The sequence below is a fragment of the Puma concolor genome, chromosome A2 (genome assembly GCF_028749965.1).
Source record: "Puma concolor isolate L17-30 chromosome A2, mPumCon1.1.hap2, whole genome shotgun sequence".
Classification (NCBI taxonomy): domain Eukaryota; kingdom Metazoa; phylum Chordata; class Mammalia; order Carnivora; family Felidae; genus Puma; species Puma concolor.
In genome coordinates, this window is record NC_141668.1 from 116496371 (window position 1) to 116519450 (window position 23080).

The window sequence follows — 23080 nt, forward strand, 5'->3', positions numbered from 1 at the left end:
TAGAATTAGGGGGGAGAAAGGAGGCCTTCAGATTCAGAATAGGCTCATTTAGTTGGGTTCCCTCAAGTTTTTATCTACTATAATCATTGTTTGTGGTGAGTCAAACTTTTAAACACTCAGATTACTTGTAATGTTAATTGTTAGATTTTATATCTCATCCTCAAATAGAAGAGTGGAAAATAATTGTCACCTTAAAGTTTGCTTGATTATAGTGGAGAACAGTTTAAAAAGAAAAAGGCTTCTGTCCTGGATTTGCCATTACTAGCTGAGTTATTTTAGGCAAGTTACTCAACTATCTGATTTTTAGTGCTCTTGCCAACTTTGTTCTTTGAATCTATGATATAAAATATGAAAAATTGTACAGATGAAAGTGCAGAGCTGGCGAGGGCACTGAGAGCTTCCATGATGATGTCTCAGTTTATTTTCTCTTCTTTTATATCTTATTAAAATACTGAGGGATCAGAAATTTTTTTTGCCATTGTTTGTTTTTCATACATTTGTGTTCAGTAAATGTTTATTGAGTGTTTGACCTAATGTTGTTTTTGGCCAGTGCTCTACAAACTTTTTCTGTAAATAGTGGTAGTAAATATTTTTGACCATCTGGTCTTTGTCACTACTCAACAATGCATTGTAGCATGAAAGCAGCCTCCCACAATATGTAAACCAATCGGCATACCTGGGTTTGGCTGTAGTGGACAGTATCAGGCCATGGCCCATACTTTGCCCACTCCAGATTTAGGTGCTGAGAATATATGAGTGAGTAAAACAAGTAAAGAATATTTTCTCTTGTCAAGTTTACTATATAGTAAGAGGAGGTAAATAAAATGTGCAAATAAAATACAGTAATCTCCCACTTCTCAAAAGTTAACATTAAGCTTTTGCTTTTGTGCTAGTGTTTATTTTGACTAACTGAAAAAAATTTGAAGAGGATTTTTGCTTTTATGAAAAAAGGCAAAAAGTGACAGTGGCACTCAGCATTTGTTTTGGAGTGAGCAGTTACAGAGGGCACAACTCTAGCAGCAAAAGTAGCACTGCCAAGCTCCTTTCTTGGGAACTACATTTAGCATCTCAGCATCAAGCTGTCATAGCCTTGAACTGGATCTGTGAGCAACTGTGCTTTATCTCCATTTATTTTGTGCATCTGTTAGCAAGATGTGTCCTAGGGTATCAGAAAAGCCTAAGGTTATTTTTTTTTCTGCGAATGATCAAAAATTTTTTCATATAAATTAATGGTAATTGCTTCTTTGCTTTATGCCATTTCAACTTACAGAAATTTTCATATGAATGCTGTATTTTGGATAGTGTGAGAAACCTGTACACAATAGGACAGTTGTGAAAGGAAGTGAATTCTAGGGCAGGAAATTTTAAGCAGAGTGGTCGAGGAAGACCTCATTGATACATGGGCACAGACCTGAAGGATAGGAGGAAGCCAAGAGATATCTGGGGAAAGAATAGGCCTGGCAGAGGGAAGAGCAAAAGAAAAGGTCCCAAAAGCCTATAGTTAAAGAAATTGTACTGAGATTGTTTTCTTTCTTGGCATTTTAATGGGAGATGATCATGCACATCAAAGCCATAAGTCATAACCTCTTGTCTGTGTGTGCCAGATGGGTGAGGAACAATACTTGGAACAATTCCTAGAATTTGATTTACGTGGATTAAATTTATGTTGTATGATTTAAATGTTAATACTTTTTGCATTGTTAAAAAATTCAACTGAGTAAAATTAAAGTTCTTGCTGCCTTTATTCAGCAATTCAGTGACTTGGGCAACATCTAGTGTGTGACAAATAGAAAGGAGCTCTAAAGAGCTGTACAAAGTGAAAGATTTTATATTTATAGACAGAAAGGAACAGAAACAAGGAAGTTATATTAGGCAAAAAAGCAAATTGATTACATTACTTTTCCTTAGGGGGTGGCAGGGGGTCATCAGGCAGATTACCTGACTAATACTGATCAGGTAATTCCTGATTGGTTGGTTTATGAGTCCCTTTCTGGGAGAGGTAAAACTGTAATTAGATTCTCAGTTGGGTAATGTGGGGCTTAGCATAAGTGACTCCCTTTTGGGCCAGTTATCTTGTTTTTAATAAACTTAGATGCTTGTATGTGGCTTTTAGAATAGTCGTGTCAATTGCCTAGTCTAAGGTATAGTTTCAGGTAACCTTTTCTCCCCAAGTGTATTTGTCCACTTTCTCAAATTCAACTTATGTACGTACATGACTCAGACAAATTTCTGAATATGAAAATTGAAGTTATTTTTCATTAAGTGGGTCATTTCTTTGTAATAAAGCCTTTTTATTTCACCAGTACAGCTATCTCTTAAGTACCCCTGAGTTGGAGATTAGCACTTTGAGAGAAACGAGTTATAAATTGTGTTATAGCCTTATTCTCAAAGACCTTACAGTCTTGGGGTGGCAAGATTTACATAAGTGGCAATTAAAGAAGCAGGGTGATGTGGTGTAATCAAGTCCAGAAGTCAGAGGCCTGTGGTTTTATATTCTAAGAATGTCTTATTGCTCTTATTAAATATCAGTGTGACCTTAAACAAATTAAACTCCATAGGTTTCATTTTCTTCATTTTTCACATGAGGTCATTGTACTGAGTAATATTTATTGTTACTTCTAATTTGAAAATGCCACAAGTTAAACTTGGGCTTCCCAGTCTTTTTCATGACACACATAGAAAATATAAACATCTGTCCAGCACACCGGGGTAAAGTGATGACATGTTCATAGCCAGGGTAGTTGATCTAGTCACTCTAGGTTCTGCTTGCCCACCTGGAGGTCTGAGGGTGATCAATATCTACAGCATACTTACAACTCATCTTTGTGGCTAAAATCGTTAATAAGAGAACAAAATATAATCAGTTGTTACTGAGTTAAGGGCGGTAGAAGTTCAGAGAAGGGAGAGCTAAGTATGGGGTCCTGTTATTGACAGGGGCTTTATAGAGCGTGTGCTCCTTGGAGGATGTCTTAGGAGTATGAGGCACAGTAAGGGTAAATCTTCATCCTAAGACAACACGATACATGCAGATTTCAAGTTTCAAAATAGCTCAGATGTGCTTTAAAGAAGAAGGGGAAAAGAATAAAACCAAACCCCAATTGTGAGTCTCTAGAGAGCTAGGACCATGTATTAGTTATCTTTATTTCCCACATAGAACCCTAGGGCCTAACCAGTATGGGGACTGGTAAAACATTTAGAGGAAGTAATGAGAGATAATATTGGAAGAGTGCACGATTATGTGTAGCTGATTTTTAAAATGTCAGTTTGGGGGGAGAGAGCTTTGATTTAGCATTATAAATGTGAAACTAAATAATTCTAATGATGTGATTAGAAGCAGGAAGCCCTCACTATAGATCTTTGAAAGGAGGTTTGCATGTTGAAAATGTATATTTAAAAAAAATTTTTTTTTTTTTTTACATTTATTATTTTTGAGAGACAGAGCGCAAGCAGGGGAGGGGCAGAGAGAGAGGGAGACACAGAATTCGAAGTAGGCTTCAGGCTCCGAGCTGTCAGCACAGAACCCAACGCGGGGCTCCAACCCACGAACCATGAGATCATGACCTGAGCTGAAGTCGGATGCTTAACCGACTGAGCCACCCAGCCACCCCGAAAATGTATATTTTTTAATAGTTATGTTCAAGATGGAATAAAAGAGGAAAAAAAAATAGCTAAGGTATCAGAACTCAGTGGAGCTGAGCTACTGTCATGTAGCGTAAGCATTTACCAACAACATTTAATGATTTATTTCTATGGGAAAAGTCACTTTGAATTTCATTGTTAGAAATGGTTTGTAGATTCCCAGACTGGCCCCAAAATTCCATTCCTACAAAATCTAGGTGAAATATTATACCCTATTTCACAATTACAGTGGTAACTAAATAGTGAAAAAATACTAATCAGTGCTATTTAAATACACTTTATTTTATAAAACAGTAACAATAAATGATAATATAAATTATTAATATATAATAAATTATATATATAATTCTGAGAAAAGAGTAAGCTTAATTAAAGAGGAATGAGAAGGTAGATGCAAACTTAGGAAGCTTATGAAGGGAAAGTCTGAAGCTAGCATCCCAGTTCTCTGTTAAGGTTAATATCACTTCAGAGCTCACTGTATCATTTTCCTCTTTATGGGTGAATTTAGAAAAAGCATATACCTAGGGCGCCTGGGTGGCTCAGTTAAGTGTCCGACTTCGGCCCAGGTCATGATCTCATGGTTCGTGAGTTCGAGCCCCGCGTCAGGCTCTGGGCTGACAGCTCAGAGCCTGGAGCCTGCTCCAGATTCTGTGTCTCCCTCTCTCTCTCTCTGCTCCTCCCTAGCGCATGCGCACGCGCGTTCTCTCTCTCTCTCTCTCTGTCCAAAATAAACGTTAAAAAAAGTTTAAAAAAATATACCTTTATTAGGCTGCTGTTAGGGAAGTTTTGTGGGTTATTTACAGTATTGTATGGGCAGAGAGGGGAATTTTTTTGTAATGCCTGGCTCGATCTGGGAAATAGAGAAAAGAGGAAAGGGTTGGGCAAGCAGGCAGCGTAGAAGGGGGAAGTAGGGTTACTCTTCCTGGTAATTCCCTCTCTTTGGTGGCTAAGAGCCCAAGTATTGGGAGGATTTCACACTGAAAAGGCTAAGCCAACTTGATAGAATCATGGTTTCCAGGTTTACGTATGGATTTTCCATGCAACAGAATTGGATCGCTGTGGGCAAAGGACAAGGGAAAGGCATTGCCTGTCACCTTTCCTCTGTACTGGAGGCCCCATGTAGCACTGCCCCAGCTGCTTTCTTTGTCTCCAGGCTGGCACCTCAGGAGCAGAAAGAGCTTTAGAATGCTGTCCCTCTTGGCCCATATTTCCACAGGTGGAATGGGGACAGAGACTGCCCAAAGGACTTCCCAACCAAGGCCATCTCTGGAAGAGGCACAGAGAGCTCAGTGCCTGCTGCTGTCTGGAGTTCATCTTTGAATTAGCTCACCCATTCTTTCTCATTCCCAATCTCATTCTTAAAGTTATTAAAATATTAATATAGATTTAGAGCTTGTGGATTTAGAGCAGGGTATATAAGTAAGGGATTCTGCCTCCTTGGTAAATCACAGCAGGATATCATCCAGCTGTGTTCATATGAAAGGGAGATTTCTAAGATTGAATTAGTTGAGTAAAACCTGAAAGGAGTATTATTCTCCCAGAGGGGAAGGAATGAGGTGGTGGGAGGAGTAGTTCTTGTTACTGACCACCAGGTGGTGCCCCTAGGCCAGGATCAGTAGGTGGAGATGAGGGGATAACTGTCCTACTGACAGGGTGTTAATAAATACAGCATGACTTGAGAAGTAACAGGAGATCATTACGATATGAGCTAGATTGAGTACAGTGACTGTGATATAGTAGTAGGTGCTCTTTGTAAATATTGAACTGAAATGATAATTGTGGAAATGGAATAGATAATAGAAGAGTAGGTAGGATTTAATGACGGCTAGAAAAAAATTAATGGCAAACAAAATTTAAAACCTGAATATTTGTTTGGGAGAAGTTGTAAGACAGTGCCCATTTTCCCACAAAGCAGCTGAAAAATTAGAATTTTTTTCTTTTTTAGTCCAAGATTTTATTTAAATTCAAGTTACTAGTTAACATATAGTTTAGCATTGGTTTCAGGGGTAGAATTCAGTGATTCTGGAAAATTACAGTTTTTGCTGAACACCAATTGATATTGCTGTTTTCTATGTATTTAGTATCAGGCAAAGGGAATATTTTATTTCCTGTCAAGGGACTACTATGAGCTTGGAAAAGTGGGGTTAAATCAGAGATGGAGATGTATTTGGCTTTTGAGTTGTTTTCTGTTAAAGATACTTTACAGAGCATAACTTAGTTGCCAAAATAAAGAACTTTTAGATTTATTAACCCTCATTTAGAGTTTAAAATGTGTATGTTTCCTTTATTATAGTATTTTATGTAGTGGCCCAAAAGATGTTTTGATTATCCATAGTGATCTTAGGTTGACATTTAATATGGTTGTCATAAGAATGAAGGTACAGGTAAGGTGTTCTTGAACTTAGTAAATTTGATTTTGCAAAGTTATCATCATAGGGTCCCTTCTAAAAGTTTTTTTGTTCATTTGTTTTAATCTGAGTTACATTCCTATGTTTGGAACAGCAGCTTTTGTGATGAAGGCTCAACATAATACAAAGTTGTGTTCACTCTTTAAGTTAAATCTAACCTCTTTTGCCTTTACATTACAAAATAATTAGACCTTTAAAGGAATATGTGACCTCACTTCTGCTTTTCCTTTTTATTCACGAGGCAATATAGCCTTGAATGTTAGTTGTGAGGGAACAGAAATTTGGCATCTAAAATCCACTACTCTTTTTGTTTGAATTGTTGAACTGTCTTCCCTTGTGACTATTAGCTCTCAAAGACTCATAGGTAGGTAAGTAGATAGAAGGACAGACCAGGATCATGAATTATATAAGGTAATCACTAGAACAGGTTGGAGTTTTTTTTCAGAAGTCATAGCAGTTGACTTATTTTGATGTTACATTGTTCTGACCTGTGATCTTGTGAGTCAGCGGGAGCAGACTATATTTCACTTTGGAGTTTTCATACTTTATATTTGCATTGATTTGTGTCTCTCATTTTATATATAGATGGACTTTGAAAATACCCTTTTCCTAAGTAGAATCATTTTAGATATATAAAAGATGTTTGATTTTAAAAATTAATCTTATGACAAGTCTCTTTGCAAAAAGAATTAGCAAGGATTTATTGGTTTAGATATTATAAAAATATTCATATCTGCTGCCAAAGATCAAGTCAAAAATATTTAATTAATTTGAGAGAGGGAGGAGGGGAGGGAGAGAGTTACATGTGCATAAGTGGGGGAGAGGAGCCGAGGGAGAGAGAGGGGGAATCCCAAGCAGGCTCCAAGCTCAGCACAGAGCCTGACACAGGGCTCAATCTCACAATCCTGGGACCATGACCGGAGTTGAAATCAGGAGTTGGACACTCAACCAGCTGAGCCAGCCAGGCATTCTTCAAGTAAAATATTTATTAAGATCTGACAAATACATTTTATTTTATCATAGTAACATCTTACTGGGGTAAGGAGCCCTGACTCAGATTGCACAATTGTAATACTGAGGAAGTTAAGAATTCAGAAACTTTGGGTTACAAAATGAGCCACTTGTGACACATTAATTTCCAGCCAATAGATCCCTCTCTGTTGCTAAGTGATTAGCAAGACTCATAGACTGCTAAGCTTTAGGGACAGTCCTAATCAAACTCCTCATTTTACAGTTCATTTTTACAGGTCTGAAGATCTTAAAACTTGCTTGAGGTTATACAACTAATGAGTGATACCAGCTCCAGATCCCTGGATTCCTTCTGATTCTGTGTTTAGGGTTTTTGCCTTTTTATCCTGTTGATCATGTTAGAAAATTGAAGAATAACAGTTCTGTCAAGCAGGAGAAAGGAAAAGGTGAAAAGAAAGTTTTTTCTTTTTCAAGATATTGGTGACTAGATCAGCTTGTTTGAATGAGGGCAGAAATCTAAGAGCAGTGACAAAAACTGATTTCATTACTACCTTTTCGGTTTCTTTTTTTTTTTTTTAATGCTTATTTATTTATTTTGAGAAAGAGAGAGAGTGTGAACAGGGGGAGGGGCAGAGAGAGAAGAGAGAGAGACTCCCAAGCAGGCTCCGTTCTGTCATTGCGGAGCCTGACTCACACAGCCTCAATCTCAGGAACCTGGGAGATGTTTACCTGAGCTGAAATTAAGAGTCTGATGCTTAACCAACTGAACCACCCAAGCACCCCCTACCTGTTGGATTTCTTATGTTATTACTTTTAAATAATTCTTGTCTTCTTTTTCAGATGAGTAGCAATAGAAATAAAATTATAATGATTCCTTAGAGTTATCTTAATACTGTTCATCATTAAAATATGAGCAGTGACATTCTGGATTCTCATATATCTAAAAAAATATAAGAAAGTAGAGTAATTATTTACAGGGCCCTAAAATAAGGCCTTTTCTATTTACTGAGATAACCAGTTAACCATACAGTCTCTATGGAGCTATTTCTGCATTGTGAGGTTGAGGGTAGGGTAGAAAAGAGAACTCATGATTGTAGTCTCACGTTAACCACAAAATAATGTTGGAGAATTATAGCTAAGAAAGGGGGATGAAGGTAAGAACCATCCCTCCATCATCTTTCTTATTGCTTTAAAATACCAAGAAACCTGCCCTGAGAATACTGAATTTCAGTGACTCATTCAGTGATTGAGAATCTTTTCCACATGGTTGTCCGTGATATTTGCAAGAATGTTTTGTGGAAATGAATTTGTTTTAATAGTATTATTTAGGATTGTACTCAGCTTATCAGGTATTTATACAAGACCTTTTTCATGTATATAATGTAATTTATATTGCATGTCAGCTTTTTGAAGTAGGTCTGATCTCCTGGTTTTGTTTTGTTTTGTTTTTTTCACAAATAAAGTAATTAGGCCTAGGCAAAATTTCAAACTTGCCTAAGACCAGAGAGCTAGTACATGGCTAAGTCTAATTTTTTTGCTCATTTGATTATAGCACATATGGCTCAATAGTGTACGTTTTCATCATGTACTTAATGTGAGCAGTGTAATATAAAGGCAGAGGGTATAGAAGATCTTAGAAGGACCTGGACTGCCAAAAAGTTGGTTAACCTTCCAAGTCTTTGGAAGACCCATCTAAGGAGACTAATTTTCCTAAAACACCTAAGGGAAAAAAAAAACAAAAAATCAATTGGTCTTAGAAATCTAAAGTAATATTTGAAGCTTGATAATTAACTCTTATAGTAGAAATGAATAAAGTAGAAATTTAGATAGAAGAATAGAAGTTTCCCATTACTTTCCATATCCACTGTCAAAAGGCCACAGTGAAATTGTTGTAATTCCAGAAGTCACCACCTCCAGAGTCTAACCTCTGAACAGTACCTGAAAGTAGGAAATGCAAGGTTATTTATTTATCTTTGCTTCAGGTAAGCTAACTGGCAGATAATGTGACAGTAGCAATGATTCTTTTTAATTCTGTGTTTTTGGTGTTGCTTCTCCTGCCAAGTTGCTACAACTATCTGAGGGGTAAGACAAGAATTCTGGAGCATTGTACGAAAGAAAGTTCCACTTATATTTTTGAACCTTTCATTAACACAATATCTTAGGTTGGAAGGGACTTCTTTTTTTAAATTTTTTTTTTCAACGTTTATTTATTTTTGGGATAGAGAGAGACAGAGCATGAACGGGGGAGGGGCAGAGAGAGAGGGAGACACAGAATCGGAAACAGGCTCCAGGCTCTGAGCCATCAGCCCAGAGCCTGACGCGGAGCTCGAACTCACGGACCGCGAGATCGTGACCTGGCTGAAGTCGGACGCTTAACTGACTGTGCCACCCAGGCGCCCCTGGAAGGGACTTCTATAGTTATTTTATTCACCTCTGTAACATTCTTCCCAAGTGGTTATCTGGCTTCTCAAAATCTCCCAAAGAAGCCCATTCTACCAGGCATGCCTCTGTTAGACAAATCTAACATAGTAAACTGGAATCTGTATTAAATTGCATTGCTTCAGTTAGGGCCAGTCACAGTATGTAATGCCTCTGCAGGCATGAATTTCTTTCATAATGTGTGTTTCTGAATAATCCCTTCTCTAGGCTAATAATCTCTAGTCTTTGGGATATTTTTTTTCTTTCTTTCTTTTTTAAATGCTTATTTATTTATTTTGCGGGGGGCGGGGGGGTGGCAAGAATCCTGAGCAGGCTCCATGCTGTCAGTGCAGAGCCCAACATGGGACTCAAACTCATGAACCCAGAGATCATAACCTGAGCCGAAATCAAGAGTTGGACTCTTAACCTAATGAGCCATGCAGGCTCTCTTTCTATTTCTTAATTCAACAAATATTTATTGAATTCTAAATGCTAGAATGCAATAATGAATCTTTACTATAAACACTGTACTGTGAAATATTACTGTCTCTGTTTTATAAGTGAGGAAAACAGAAGATTGAGGTTGAAGTGACTTACCAAGTTCACACAATTGGTTAGAAATTTACTGGATGTCAGAACCATGCGTAGCTCCAAAAGTCATGCTTTGACCACTACTCTGTTGTTGTGGGTCTTGGCAAGAATAATCACATATAAGCCTAGAGTAGATAAGTTCAAGAAGAAGGTTGGCCTAAAAGAATGGCTTAAAAGTACTTCCTAGGTATGAGATTATGGGGATTCTTGGGATGCTAGATGAATTTGGAGTCTTCCTGGGCTCCATTGGAAAACTACACATCAAGTAAATTCTTGACAGTCACAGATATAAATTTGTGGTTTCAGCAATTCACTAAGGACCTCAGAGGTCCATGACAAATAGGTAATGCTTCACAAATTTCAGTGTCATCCTTGTGCATGGGCCATGCTAATCACTTGTATTGTTCCACTTTTGTATATATGCTGCTGAAGCAAGCATGGGGCTGTTCTTGCACATCATAATTTGGAATATTTAGTCATATTGGTCCATCAGCTCTTGATTATTCCAGTTGTTCTGTATTCTTCTTAAATGGTGGTGTGCAGAACACAATATCCAGATATGTATTTAGCAGGGACTAGAGCTGAGCTATCACTTCCCTAATTCTAAGGTGCTGTTCTGTTCTTTCAATGTACACAACTCCATTTTGAAATTGTTTTTCCTTTTTACAATGTGACTTTTTTTCATAACTTTAATTTTCATTTGGTGAAATTCATAGAATTTAATTCAGCACAATTGAAATTTTTATAGATAGTGCTTTAAAAATACAGATGCTTAGTAATTTTGAGAATGTTAGAAAAGAACACTTTTTTGAAAAACTTATGTTTCTAAAATATTTGCTTTTAAGAGTAAAATGCTTTCAAATTATATCTTCTTTTAATACAGTATTAAGGGTGAGAATGTCACTTAATATTTCCTACCTTCAGCACCTAATTTTTCTTATTTTATATTTGTAGTATTATTTAATGTATGGCTGTATTTTTGTGACATTTTTAAAAATCCAGTCATTTATTATACTTAGATCTTCAGGTACATTTGTTTTTTAATCAGTGCTCAGTTCTTTTTCATAAGGTGTTTTCTTTAATGTCTGGTGATACTTGAAATCCAAAGAGGTTTTGTCTTAAAAAAAAAAAAAAGAATTTCTAGCTCGAAATTCAGCTTACTAAGGTAAAAGAAGTCTCTGGGATTGCAATAAATTATCTCCCAGGAAATCAGATGTGATGACAGAGGAGTGGTCTGGGTCTGTAGGGGCCTAAGAAGGAAAAGTTATTGTAGTTGTTGTTAGCCATTTATTTCTTTTTAGGATGGTAAGATAGAAAATGTTGTTTCTCTAGCATATTTGTGTTATGATGTTTCTATACTTCACATAGATTAAAAAAATTAAAATTTTTTTAATGTTTGTTTATTTTAGAGAGAGAGAGAGAGAGAGAGAGAGTGCAAACAGGGGAGGGGCAGACAGAGAGAGGGAGACACAGAATCTGAAGCAGGCTCCAGGCTCTCAGCTGTCAGCACGGAGCCTGACGCAGAGCTCAAACCCACTAACTGTGAGATCATGACCTGAGCCGAAGTTGGACGGATGCTCAACTGACTGAGCCACCGAGGTGCCCCTAAAAAAAATTTTTTTTTTTGTATTTATTTTTGAGAGAGAGGGACAAGGCGAGCAGGGGAGGGACAGAGAGAGAGGGAAACACAGAAGGCTCCAGAGCTTGCCACAGGGCTTGATCCCACAGACTGCAAGATCATGACCTGAGCTGAAGTAGGCACTTAACCGACTGAGCCACCCAGGTGCCCCTATATTTTTTAAAAGTAGTATTAGCACTTTCATTGAGGCTGTTAGAAAAATTTCATTCTACAGTGCAGAGTTGCAATCTTGAAAGCAATATTTGACATTTGAATATTGCTTTCCTGGTTTGGATGTGAATTTTTTAGTTGGAGAGAAATTCTCATATTTGATTTCTGAGCCAGAGTCTTAATCAGATGTTGACAATTTAATTTGAACATAAATCTTTTTAGCAAGTATCAGTAGCAGGGAATTAATTAATTTCCTGGCTTACTTGAGAAAGATGTCACTAGAAAGCTTTATTTATGATTTCTAAAGGCCCTCTGCTGATACCTTCTGGTATTGCTGAAAGTATGTTAGTTGAAATAACATGCCAATTGTTCTGCATTACACCAATGCTTCTTACTGCCTGCAGTGTGTTTTAAACATGGTTTTCTTGGTTATTCCTAATATAATTCCACCGTCTTATTTTTAATTACCAGCCAGGTTATGGGACTAATTCTTTTGTTTTTATTGAAGTATAATTGACATATGATATCCTGTTAGTTTTAGATGCACATCATAGAGGTTTGATATTTTCATACATAATGAAATGATCCTTATAATAAGTCTAGTTACCATCTGTCATCATGCAGAGTTACTATAATATTATTGGCTATATTCCCTATAGCCCTATAGAGGGGATTGTACCTCTTAATCCCCTTCATCTGGTTTGCCTACCCTCAACCCCTTCCCCTCTGGTAGCCTACAGTTTGTTTTCTGTATCTGTGAACCAGTTGCTGTTTTGTTTTTTAGATTCTACATAGAATTAAAATCATATGGTATTTGTCTTTCTGTCAGTCTTATTTCACTTAGCATAATATCCACTGGGTCTATTCGTGTTGGTGCAAATGGTAATTCCACGACCTAATGTTAAAAAAAAATAATAAAAGAAAGGCCATTAACTGTCAAGAGTAGTGAGTGGCTTCCAAATTATTTTGCCCACCCACACCTTTAGCATGTCTCCAATATTTTTATGTTTTAAATTGTACAAATAAAATTGTTTCTATAAATTACATACATCATATAATATAAAAATTAAATTAAAAGGATGAGATGGGGCGCCTGGGTGGCTCAGTCGGTTGAACGTCCTACTTTGGCTCAGGTCATGATCTCGCAGTCCGTGAGTTCGGGCCCCGTGTCAGGCTCTGTGCTGACAGCTCAGGGCCTGGAGCCTGCTTTGAATTCTGGGTCTCCCTCTCTCTTTGCCCCTCCCCCCACTCATGCTCTGTCTCTCTCTGTGTCAAAAATAAATAAATATTAACAAAATTTTTAAAAAAAAATGATGAGATGGGCGCCTGGGTGGCGCAGTCGGTTGAGCGTCCGACTTCAGCCAGGTCACGATCTCGCGGTCCGTGAGTTCGAGCCCCGCGTCAGGCTCTGGGCTGATGGCTCAGAGCCTGGAGCCTGTTTCTGATTCTGTGTCTCCCTCTCTCTCTGCCCCTCCCCCGTTCATGCTCTGTCTCTCTCTGTCCCCAAAAAATAAATAAATGTTTAAAAAAAAAAATTTTTTTAAAAATAAAAAAATGATGAGATAAAAGTACTAACGGAAGTTACAATATTTTCTTACCACAGTCTATTGGATTGTCTTGCATACATACTCAGGTGCATGTATATGAAAAGATTTATATGTACCTTAGGAATGTGATGCTAACCATAATATAAGAACAGATTTTACAACAGAACTGTCAGTTTTGAGGTAGGTTGCCTGGGGAAGATCAGGCAAAAGCTGGAGAACCACACACACATCATGCATGTTGTAGGACATATCCATGACTCCAGTTGAGAGTTGGACTAAACAACCTCTGATACTCCTGAATTCTATGACTATAGATAGGAATTCATAGGTGGAGCACTTACATTTAAAACACTGTAGGAAACTTAGGCTGTGAATCTGGAACAGGACTAAACAGGAAATTGTTCAACTTCTTCACCCAAACCTGCTCAGAACTTCTGCTGTCTTTAGAAATTTGGGGTGCCTGGGTGACTCAGTCGGTTGAGTGTCTGACTTTGGCTCAGGTCTTGATCTCACAGTTTGTGGATTTGAGCCCCATGTTGGGCTCTGTGCTGACAGCTCAGAGCTTGGAGCCTGCTTCGGATTCTGTGTCTCCCTCTCTCTCTGTCCCTCCCCTGCTCACGCTCTATCTCTCTCTCAAAAATAAATAAACATTAAAAAAATTTTTTTTTAATTTGATGATTTCTGGGGTGCTTGGGTGGCTCACTCAGTTAAGCTTCCAACTCTTGATTTTGGCTCAGGTCTTGATCTCATGATTTATGAGTGCCAAGCTCTGTCCTGATAGCTTGGAGCCTGGAGCCTGCTTGAGATTCTCTTTCTCCCTCTCTCTGCCCCTACCCCGCTCGTGCTCTCTCCATTTCTCTCTCTCTCTTTCTCTCTCTCAAAATAAATAAACTTAAAAAAATTTTTTTATGGTTTCTGCTTCACAAGCTATCTCCACATAGGAAAAAGTTTTAAGTTTTCTTGTAATATCCTGACTATATAGGAGAATAAATCTGTAAGGAATTCCAACAATGAACTTTATCAACAGAGTTTTACTCTGCTTTAGTATACCAAATAAAAGGAGAGAGGCAGGGAGAAAACATGAAAGCAAGTTAAGGATGAACCATTATTTTAAAGTGTATAGTATCACAGTCCCTCTAAAATCTGTAAGTTACTAAAATAAATCTATAAGTACTGTTTCACTAAGAATAAGTAATTCTGGGGGCGCCTGGGTGGCTCAGTCGGTTAGGCGTCCAAATTCAGCTCAGGTCATGAACTCATGGTTCGTGAGTTTGAGCCCTGTGTACACTGGCTCTGGGCTGACAGCTTGGAGCCTGGAGCCTGCTTTGGATTCTGTCTCCCTCTTTTTCTGACCCTTCCCCACTGTGCTCTGTCTCTCTCAAAAATAAGTAAACATTAAAAAAAAAAAATCTTTTTTAAAGAATAATTTATTCTGCGATGTAATTGAGTAGCTTCACTTTTTTAAGCTCAAAATTGTATTGCCTTCAAAACAAAACTTTAGCATCCATCTGCCCTTTTTCTTTTTTCTTTATGGCGAGGGGATGGTTTTGTGAAATCCAGCTAGCAAAGATAAGCCAGCAATAAGCTTACAGCTTTTTCACTGTACTTGATTTGAGAATTGTGGATGTGACTATAGTGCTACAGAGCACCTACTTAAGTTTCTTTGTTGTGGTGGTGATTTTCTTCTTTCCTGGTTGATGTAATACCCTGTTCTGTGTCATTGCTCACAGAGAGGCAGAAGCCCTTGTGCTTCAATGCATCTAAGAGTGTCTAGCATCATTAGAACTTGAGATTTTTCTTTTAATTTCTAATCCTGCATTTGTTGAGAAGATTTCCATTTTAGTAGCACTTTTTTTTTTTTTTTATAAAAAAATTTTTTTTTCAACGTTTATTTATTTTTGGGACAGAGAGAGACAGAGCATGAACGGGGGAGGGGCAGAGAGAGAGGGAGACACGGAATCGGAAACAGGCTCCAGGCTCTGAGCCATCAGCCCAGAGCCTGACGCGGGGCTCGAACTCACAGACCGTGAGATAGTGACCTGGCTGAAGTTGGACGCTTAACTGACTGCGCCACCCAGGCGCCCTGCACTTTTTTTTTTTAAAGTATAAAAGACACAAAATGAAAGGCCATTGGATGGCCTGTGGGATGTTCTTTGGGAGATGTTTTCTACAATTTTAGTGAAATAGAAGCTTATTAGAATATGATACAATCTTAGGGAGCATACACTTGGTTTATTAATAAAAGCCTCATATGTTAAGCAGCTATGCAAATACACAAATAACCACCATCTTTTAGTGTAGAAGTAGAATATCTTAAACATTGTTTTCTGGCTTTAGCTCACTGGAGGTTTTCCAACAACATTTAACTTGTTTTCAAACGATTGTAGATTGTGCAGGACACAACTATACATTCTTCTGGGTTAAAGAACAGTGTCTACGTTTTATACCGCTTGGAACTGTTGTCTGCTACAAAAATGCAGAACAGCTGAAGAAAACAATCTACCCATTTTGTTATTGCAACTGATTGTTTATTAGTGGAAATATTTCTTTGATAAATTTCTTTCCATTTTCCATATTCCTTGGGTGTCACAAATTGTCTTTACAAGATTTGTGATGAGTTATACCAAACATTGAATCAAATTAAGTTTAAACAGATAAATACTCGTGAGGTTAATATATTCTTCTTAGGAATGTTCCTCCAGAGGGCCTTTGCAAATAAGGTGATCGTGCTTGAGTTTCTTGGTAGAAAGATGGAATCCAGGCTATTTTCTGTTGTTAGAAGTTTAGCTTTGTGAGAATGGGAATAAAGGTTTTATGATCTGATTATAGCTCAGGAGAATTTAGGCCATAGTATAAATTACCTGCCTTCGGTCTACATACTGGTTTGGGATGTATATCCTTTTTTTAAAAAATTTTTTTGCTCCTACTTCTATGTCATTATCTTTTGTTGCATTTGGGTGCAGAGATTTTTGGATTGGTACAGAAATCCAAGACAAGCTTGACTTTTGCTTCTTGTTTTCATCATTATAAGGATTTGTAGTTTTAGTATTTTACTAAATAAAATCAATTGAATAAACAGTTTTCTTATTTAGATGAGTCACACTTTGTCACATACAGACTAAGTTTACCAAATATGCAGTTTAACCAAATAGTTATTTTTTCCTTTTTTAGTGGGATTTACCTAATAATTAGGTTTAAAAAAAATAGCTGCCATTGAAACTGGCAAAAAGAAAAAAAAATCTTTGCAAAAGCAATTGATGTTTTATATAAAGAAAAGACACTCCTGTATGTCTCTTCTTTACTATACTACACAGTACACTTCACTTCTGATTAACAGATGTGTGGGTTTTTTCCCCTCACACCAAGCACTTCTCTGCAGTATCTGCTGGGTGTCCTACAGTTTAATGCAATAATGACCCTATCTGAGAAGATAGCTTCATATCCCACAGTTTAAGGGCATAGACCCACAAGACTGCTTCCCCTCCCTGTTTAGCTGCCACTGGCAAGTCCAGGTTTTGACCAGCTGACTACAGATCAAATGATCCCACCACCTACTCCTTGGGTTCCATAAACTTGCTAGAGTGGCTCGGAGAACTCATGAAAATATTTTACTTACTGTATTAGAGGTTTATTATAAAAGGGTGTAACTCCAGAACGGCCAAGAGATGCAAAGAGCAGTTATGTGTGAAGAGGGGCAGAGCTTCCGTGCCTTTTGGGTGTGTCACTCTCCCAGGACTTCCCATGTGTTCACCAACCTAGAAATTCTCAGAACCCCATGGGTTAGGGATTTTTGTGGAAGCTTGATTATATAGATATGGTTGATCAGATCACAATCTCCAAGCCCTCCTTACTCCTTGGAGATGAGGGAGTATGGGGCTGAAAGTTCCAAGTCTGAGCACATGGTTGGTTCCTCTGGCAACCAGCTCCCATCCTAAGTTAAGTGGAGGCATTCCACAAGACACCTCCTTAACATAAAATCAGGTATGGTTGATGGGCGCCTGGCTGGCTCAGTTGGTTATGCATCTGACTCTTGATTTCGGCTCAGGTCATCATCTCACTATGGGTTCGAGTCCCATGTTGGGCTCCACGCTGACCGCGCAGAGCCTGCTTGGGATTCTCTCTCCCCTCTCTCTCTGCCCCTCCCGAGTTCGTTCTCTCTCTCTCTCTCTCTCTCTCTCTCTCTCTCTCAAAAATAAACTTAAAAAAAAATCAGATGTGGTTGAACAGGGTGAGGAGGTTGTTATGAGTAATACAACACTCATTTCACCTTTATGCTCTGAAGCTGTTTCAGGATCTAAGGACAAAAGACCGAATATTATAACAAAAGATGCTCCCTTTGCTGTTAATATGCAGGAAATTCCAAGAGTTTTGGGATCTATTAGCCAAGAACTGTGGATAGAAGACCACAAAATATTACAGATCACAATATCATATGCTAAGTGTGAAAATGTCAAAGCCATTCTTTTTGATTGAATGTTTTAAGTCTATTTTTCTTAAGGAAAAAGAGAGACTTTCTCTCTCCTTAAAGATTGGAACGCTTGTGATTTTTTTTCTTCCCATTAGTTTATTTCTCTTATCATTCATTGTCTGTAGCTTTACAATTCTGTATTGTCCTAGTACTGCTTTTGAAATTACAGCTGGAAACTCTGAAAAGCATTTTCACAAAGGAAGACTGAATTGTGACCTTAGACCAACAGTAAGCTACAGGAACAAATGAAATTAAGAAATTAATATTATTTCAGATATGTTTCTTTGTCCTTAGTCTTTCAGAGAATTGTTGAAACCAAGAATTTAAAAGTCATCTCTTTGCTTTTCAATGTAATTAGAGCTATAAAACATTCTACCTGCTTATAAATCTGCTTAAATTTTTTGTGAAGGAGTTTCTGTAGACTGATATACTACCATTTTTCAGATTTTCAGAGTTCTCAAAAACAAATGTTTTCTTCACCGTATGTAACACAGGGAAACTTTATTTTAACCTTTATGTTTATCATATTTTTAAAACATTAAAAAAAAAAAAGAAACCACTACAGGGTTCTAATAACCAGAACTCTATATTCTATTTCTTTTTTTTCCTCAGGCAATCATTTTTATCCTGGAATTTATTTCAATATTTTCTAAATAGCATGCTTATGTCTTTTTTTTTCTCTTGTAGATAGTATCTGTTGATTGCCTATAAGAAGATGATGATTAAGTTCTTTTCTCTCTGCCCACATTTTATTAAAATTTTAGTTAAATTTTGATACTGTTTATATATGCCAGTGTAAATATTTTTACAAGGTTGGGGGATGGAAATTTTTCCTCTGTCCTTTGAGGTCCTTTTGGCTGGTATAAGGCAGATTAACAGGAGAAAATCATATTTGATTACCTAACTATAGGGCTCCATAAGAATATGAGACCCATAGGAAGTCAGGCAGTTGAGGCTTATATGCTATCCAGAGCTAAAGAGAAGTTGGGTATGGGGCTGAGACTTCAAAGGAAAGATGAAAGGAATCTTCCTAGGAAGATGAAAAAGAATGAATGTTTGGTAAACAAATGTTTGCTGGATCATACAGAAACAGTGGGGCATAGAGAGCAATTTTTTTTTTAACGTTTATTTATTTTTGAGACAGAGAGAGACAGAGCATGAACAGGGGAGGGTCAGAGAGAGAGGGAGACACAGAATCTGAAACAGGCTCCAGGCTCTGAGCAGTCAGCACAGAGCCCGACGCGGGGCTCGAACTCACGGACTGCGAGATCGTGACCTGAGCCGAAGTCGGAGCTTAACCGACTCAGCCACCCAGGCGCCCCCTTTTCTTTCTTTCTTTTTTTTTCTTTTTTTTTGCATAGAGAGGAATTTTAACAGACTTTGCGAAGTTCCTTTCTGTCTGCCACTCCCAAGTTCAAGTTATACTATAGTTAGCTGTGGTGATAGCTCCCTTCTTGGAGCAGGTTCTCTATCTAAATTCTTTTAGGCATTTAGGGGGAAGGTCAAAGTTTCTTTGTAACCCTTCTGATTCCTTTTTTTTGTTTGTGTATTTTTTGAAAGAAAGAGAGAGCAAGCCCCGGTGAAGGGCAGAGAGAGAGGGAGAGAGAAATCCCACGCAGGCTCCACGCTGTAGCACAGAACCCGTTGTGGGGCTTGAACTCAAGAACTGTGAGATCATGACCTGAGCCAACACCAAGAGTTGGATGCTTAACTGACTGAGTCCATGAGCCTTCTGATTCTTAAAAATAATCAGCCTAGAATCATTCACATGCTAGAGAGACACATTTTGGTGTAGCAGATTGTGCTCCCCTACAGTCCTGAAATTGACTTGGTAGATAGTTTCATCTCAGTGGATCAGTCACAGTCTTGACAATAGGTAAGTTCAGTTAAACTCATTTCAGGAGGTAGTAATGCAGGTAGACTTCCAGAGGTAGGCTTGTGTTATACCTGCAATCAGGTACTTAATAAGACATTTCTATAGGAAGAAAAGAAGAACAACAGTTAATGATTGGAACAATTATCAGCCAATTTGTAAGTTTTGAGGATAATCAGTTGAGAAGATTTCTAGATGTCAGGGTTGAAGCATCTTTTATAGTTTGAATGTCTCTAATTATGTCATTGTGTCTTCAGGCAAACTTTGTCAGTGGCCGGTATAGCAACATGTACAAAGATTGTCTAAACATGAATTATTAGGGTGAATTCTCTGAGGTTTACATCAAGTTGTTCAGTTTGGAAGACTTTAGGAAGGGCAGTTTTAGTTTTCAATGATTCTAACTCAGAAGGGTCGGAGAAAAATTAAAAACATTAGTTTAGAGAGTTGTAGCCAGACATTGGAGAAACCAGAAGAATTCAAGATCTAGTCAATTTAGAATGAACAGTATTAGAATCTAGTATCCACAAAGGTGTGCTATTGAAACATTTTTTTCTCTCTATAACCACTCTCATTTCTACCAAAGATAGCCAAGTTAAAAGTAATTTGTTTGCAAAATAAGTCTAGTTTTAGTAAATTGGCCTGGTTATTTGCATAAATGCAGCAAGAATAGCAATTGATCATATAGGCTCTTATATTTTATTACTAATTTTTTAAATGTTTGAGAGAGCGGGGAGGGGCAGAGGGAGAGGGAATCAGAGTGTGGAGCCTGACACAGGGCTGGATCTTATGACTGCAAGATCAGGACCTGAACCAGTATCAAAAGTTGGATGCTTAACCAACTGAGCCACCCAGGTACCCCATATAGACTCTTTTTTTCTTTAAAAAAAAAAATTAACCTTTATTTTTGAGAGACAGAGTGACACAGAGCATGAGTGGGGGAGAGATAGAGACGGGGTACACAGAATCCGAAGCAGGCTCCAGGCTCTCAGCTGTCAGCACAGAGCCCGACACGGGGCTTGAGCTCATGGACCACGAGATCATGACCTAAGCTGAAGTCGGCTGTCCAACCGACTGAGCCACCCAGGCACTGCGCCCCCTTCCCTGCCCCCCCCACCCCCTTATAGACTCTTTTAAATCTGCTTTGGTGAAACTGTGTATAAAGGGAACTTCAGATTGGACTTTTAACAGCCTCCAAAGGCTAAGAAACCAAGCCAAATACTTGCCATTAGACCTTGCCTACAATATAATTCCTCGCTTTTCAATGTCCCCAAAACATGTTGAGGTTCCTGTACCTTCCAGGAAGTGACCTTTTTTTATTCACCTGGGAAGGCTGCTAGGAACCTTGTAAGCAAGGTACCAGGCCAGTTTTTCCAAGGGGCTTTATTGTGTCTATAGTCCTCCTTGGTTCCTTAAAGCTGTCTGGTCATATCTGAGTCTTTCTCTCAAATACGACATTCCAATCAAAGTTTTGGTAATATAACCAGTGTTTACAATTGTCTTTTGTTATAAGGAGAACAGATTCCTATTGAAATTAAGCAAATAAATATATTGCCATAAAAATAAGAATATTCACTGAGAGTTTCTAAATTCTGGAGGGATCAGGTACAGAGAAATATATAAATGTCTCAAACATGCTTATAAAGATATAATTTACCTAATTGCTGTAAGTTTATATTTGGCTTCAGAGGAAAGGTTTCCTTATATCTGGGAAACAAGATTAAAGAGCCAACAATATTCAAACAAAAAGTTATAAAAATTATAGTTATTCTCCTCCATTTATTTAGTCCCATATAACTAATTCTTTTGCTTGAATCCAGTTTTCCTGATAGTTCTGGAAATTTTTACTCAGTCCAATTTTATGATCTTCAAGTTATCAGAAACCTGTGTTCTAGAGTCTTTTCCATGAATCTCCTTGAATATAAAGCATTTTTCAGGAACGCTTTTGTAAAAGTATCTGAGTAAAAACATAACTATGTAAATGATAAAAGACTTAAAAATGTCAGTGGTTAACAACCTGATTAGAGTTTATTACAATGGAGTTGACAAGGAAATTGGTTATTTCTGTGACATACAACATTTTAAGATAATAACTAGAATTATGATTGATAATAGTATACCAGGACATATCAGGATTTTAGAAATTTTATATAGTTTTTAGAACACTTCTATTAATAATATTTACCCATACAAGATTTATCATCACTTACTTGACAAATGCTTCCCATGTAATAACATCAAATAAGCCTAGTTTATTAAAAATTTTTTTTAATTAAAATTTTTTAATTTCTATTTTTTGACAGAGAGTGTGCACGCCTGCACACATTCAAGTGGGGGAGGAAGGGGCAGGAAGAGAATCGCAAGCAGCCTTCATGCTCAGAGTGGGGTAGGGGTAGGGGTGGGGTTTCGATCTCATGACTGTGAGATCATGACCTGAACTGAACTCAAGAGTCAGATGCTCAATTGACTGTGCCATACAAGCACCCTCAAATAAGCCTAATTTGTTCTCTCTCTCCTTATAAAAAAAGATGCTATTTTTTTGCATTTGTTTTTCAGGGACCCTTTGAAAAATTCCAAAGCTATTTTGAGCTCTTCCAAAGCTATTTTGAGGTTCCTTGATTTGGGGGAACTTTGTCAAAAGATATCAAAAAACTTTAAAAATGGGTCACTATGGAACAGTACATAGTTATCTATTTATCCAAGTGGCAATTAAGACTTAGCAGGCAAATATAGAAAGTTCACTGGCTGCATAAAGGAAACACTTAACCCTTTTAATATTGAGAATATATAATATTCAGTTTTCTTAAGTAATCAAAAACTGATTAAGCAACATGAAGCATAGGGCAATATTTTGATAAAACACAGGAATTCTGTTTTCTAGTGGGCAGATTACTTTAAGGGTAAAGAAAATCCCTTTATAATTTCTTGTTATTGAGAGCAGACCAAGAAAACTTCGCCCTTTTTAAAATTTTTTTATTTATTTTTGAGAGAGAGCACAGGTGCATGTGTGTGTGCAAGTCGGGGGAGGGGCAGAGAGAGAGGGAGAGGGAGAATTCCAAGCAGGTTCCATGCTGTCATTGCAGGGCCCCATGCAGGGCTTGAGCCCATGAGATCATGACCTGAGCTGAAATCAAGAGTTGGACACTTAATCGACTGAGCCACCCTGGCACCCCAACTTTGTCCTTTTATAAGAGAAAAATCAAATTCTGATTTCACACCAGTATACTTTTGATATAAAACTCATTGTTAAATAAATTCATTTTAATTTTAACCAGCTTGACCTCTCATTAAAATTTCTCTTCAAATATTCCTTTTCTACAAACCTACAACTTTGTTTTTTACATTCATATTTTATAATTTCCTGTCTCATAACTAGTTTTA

General features: G+C 37.6%; 1 protein-coding gene and 1 non-coding gene across 9 annotated transcripts in view; one reads left to right on the forward strand and one right to left on the reverse strand.

Moving 5' to 3' along the window:
- The window catches only part of TMCC1 (transmembrane and coiled-coil domain family 1), a 250000-nt gene that overhangs the window by 71500 nt on the left and 155420 nt on the right, over positions 1 to 23080 (forward strand). The window lies entirely within an intron of this gene.
- On the reverse strand, positions 10361 to 10464 carry LOC112859528 (U6 spliceosomal RNA). The gene has a single exon (XR_003223526.1). It is a non-coding gene; the product is annotated as a U6 spliceosomal RNA (small nuclear RNA).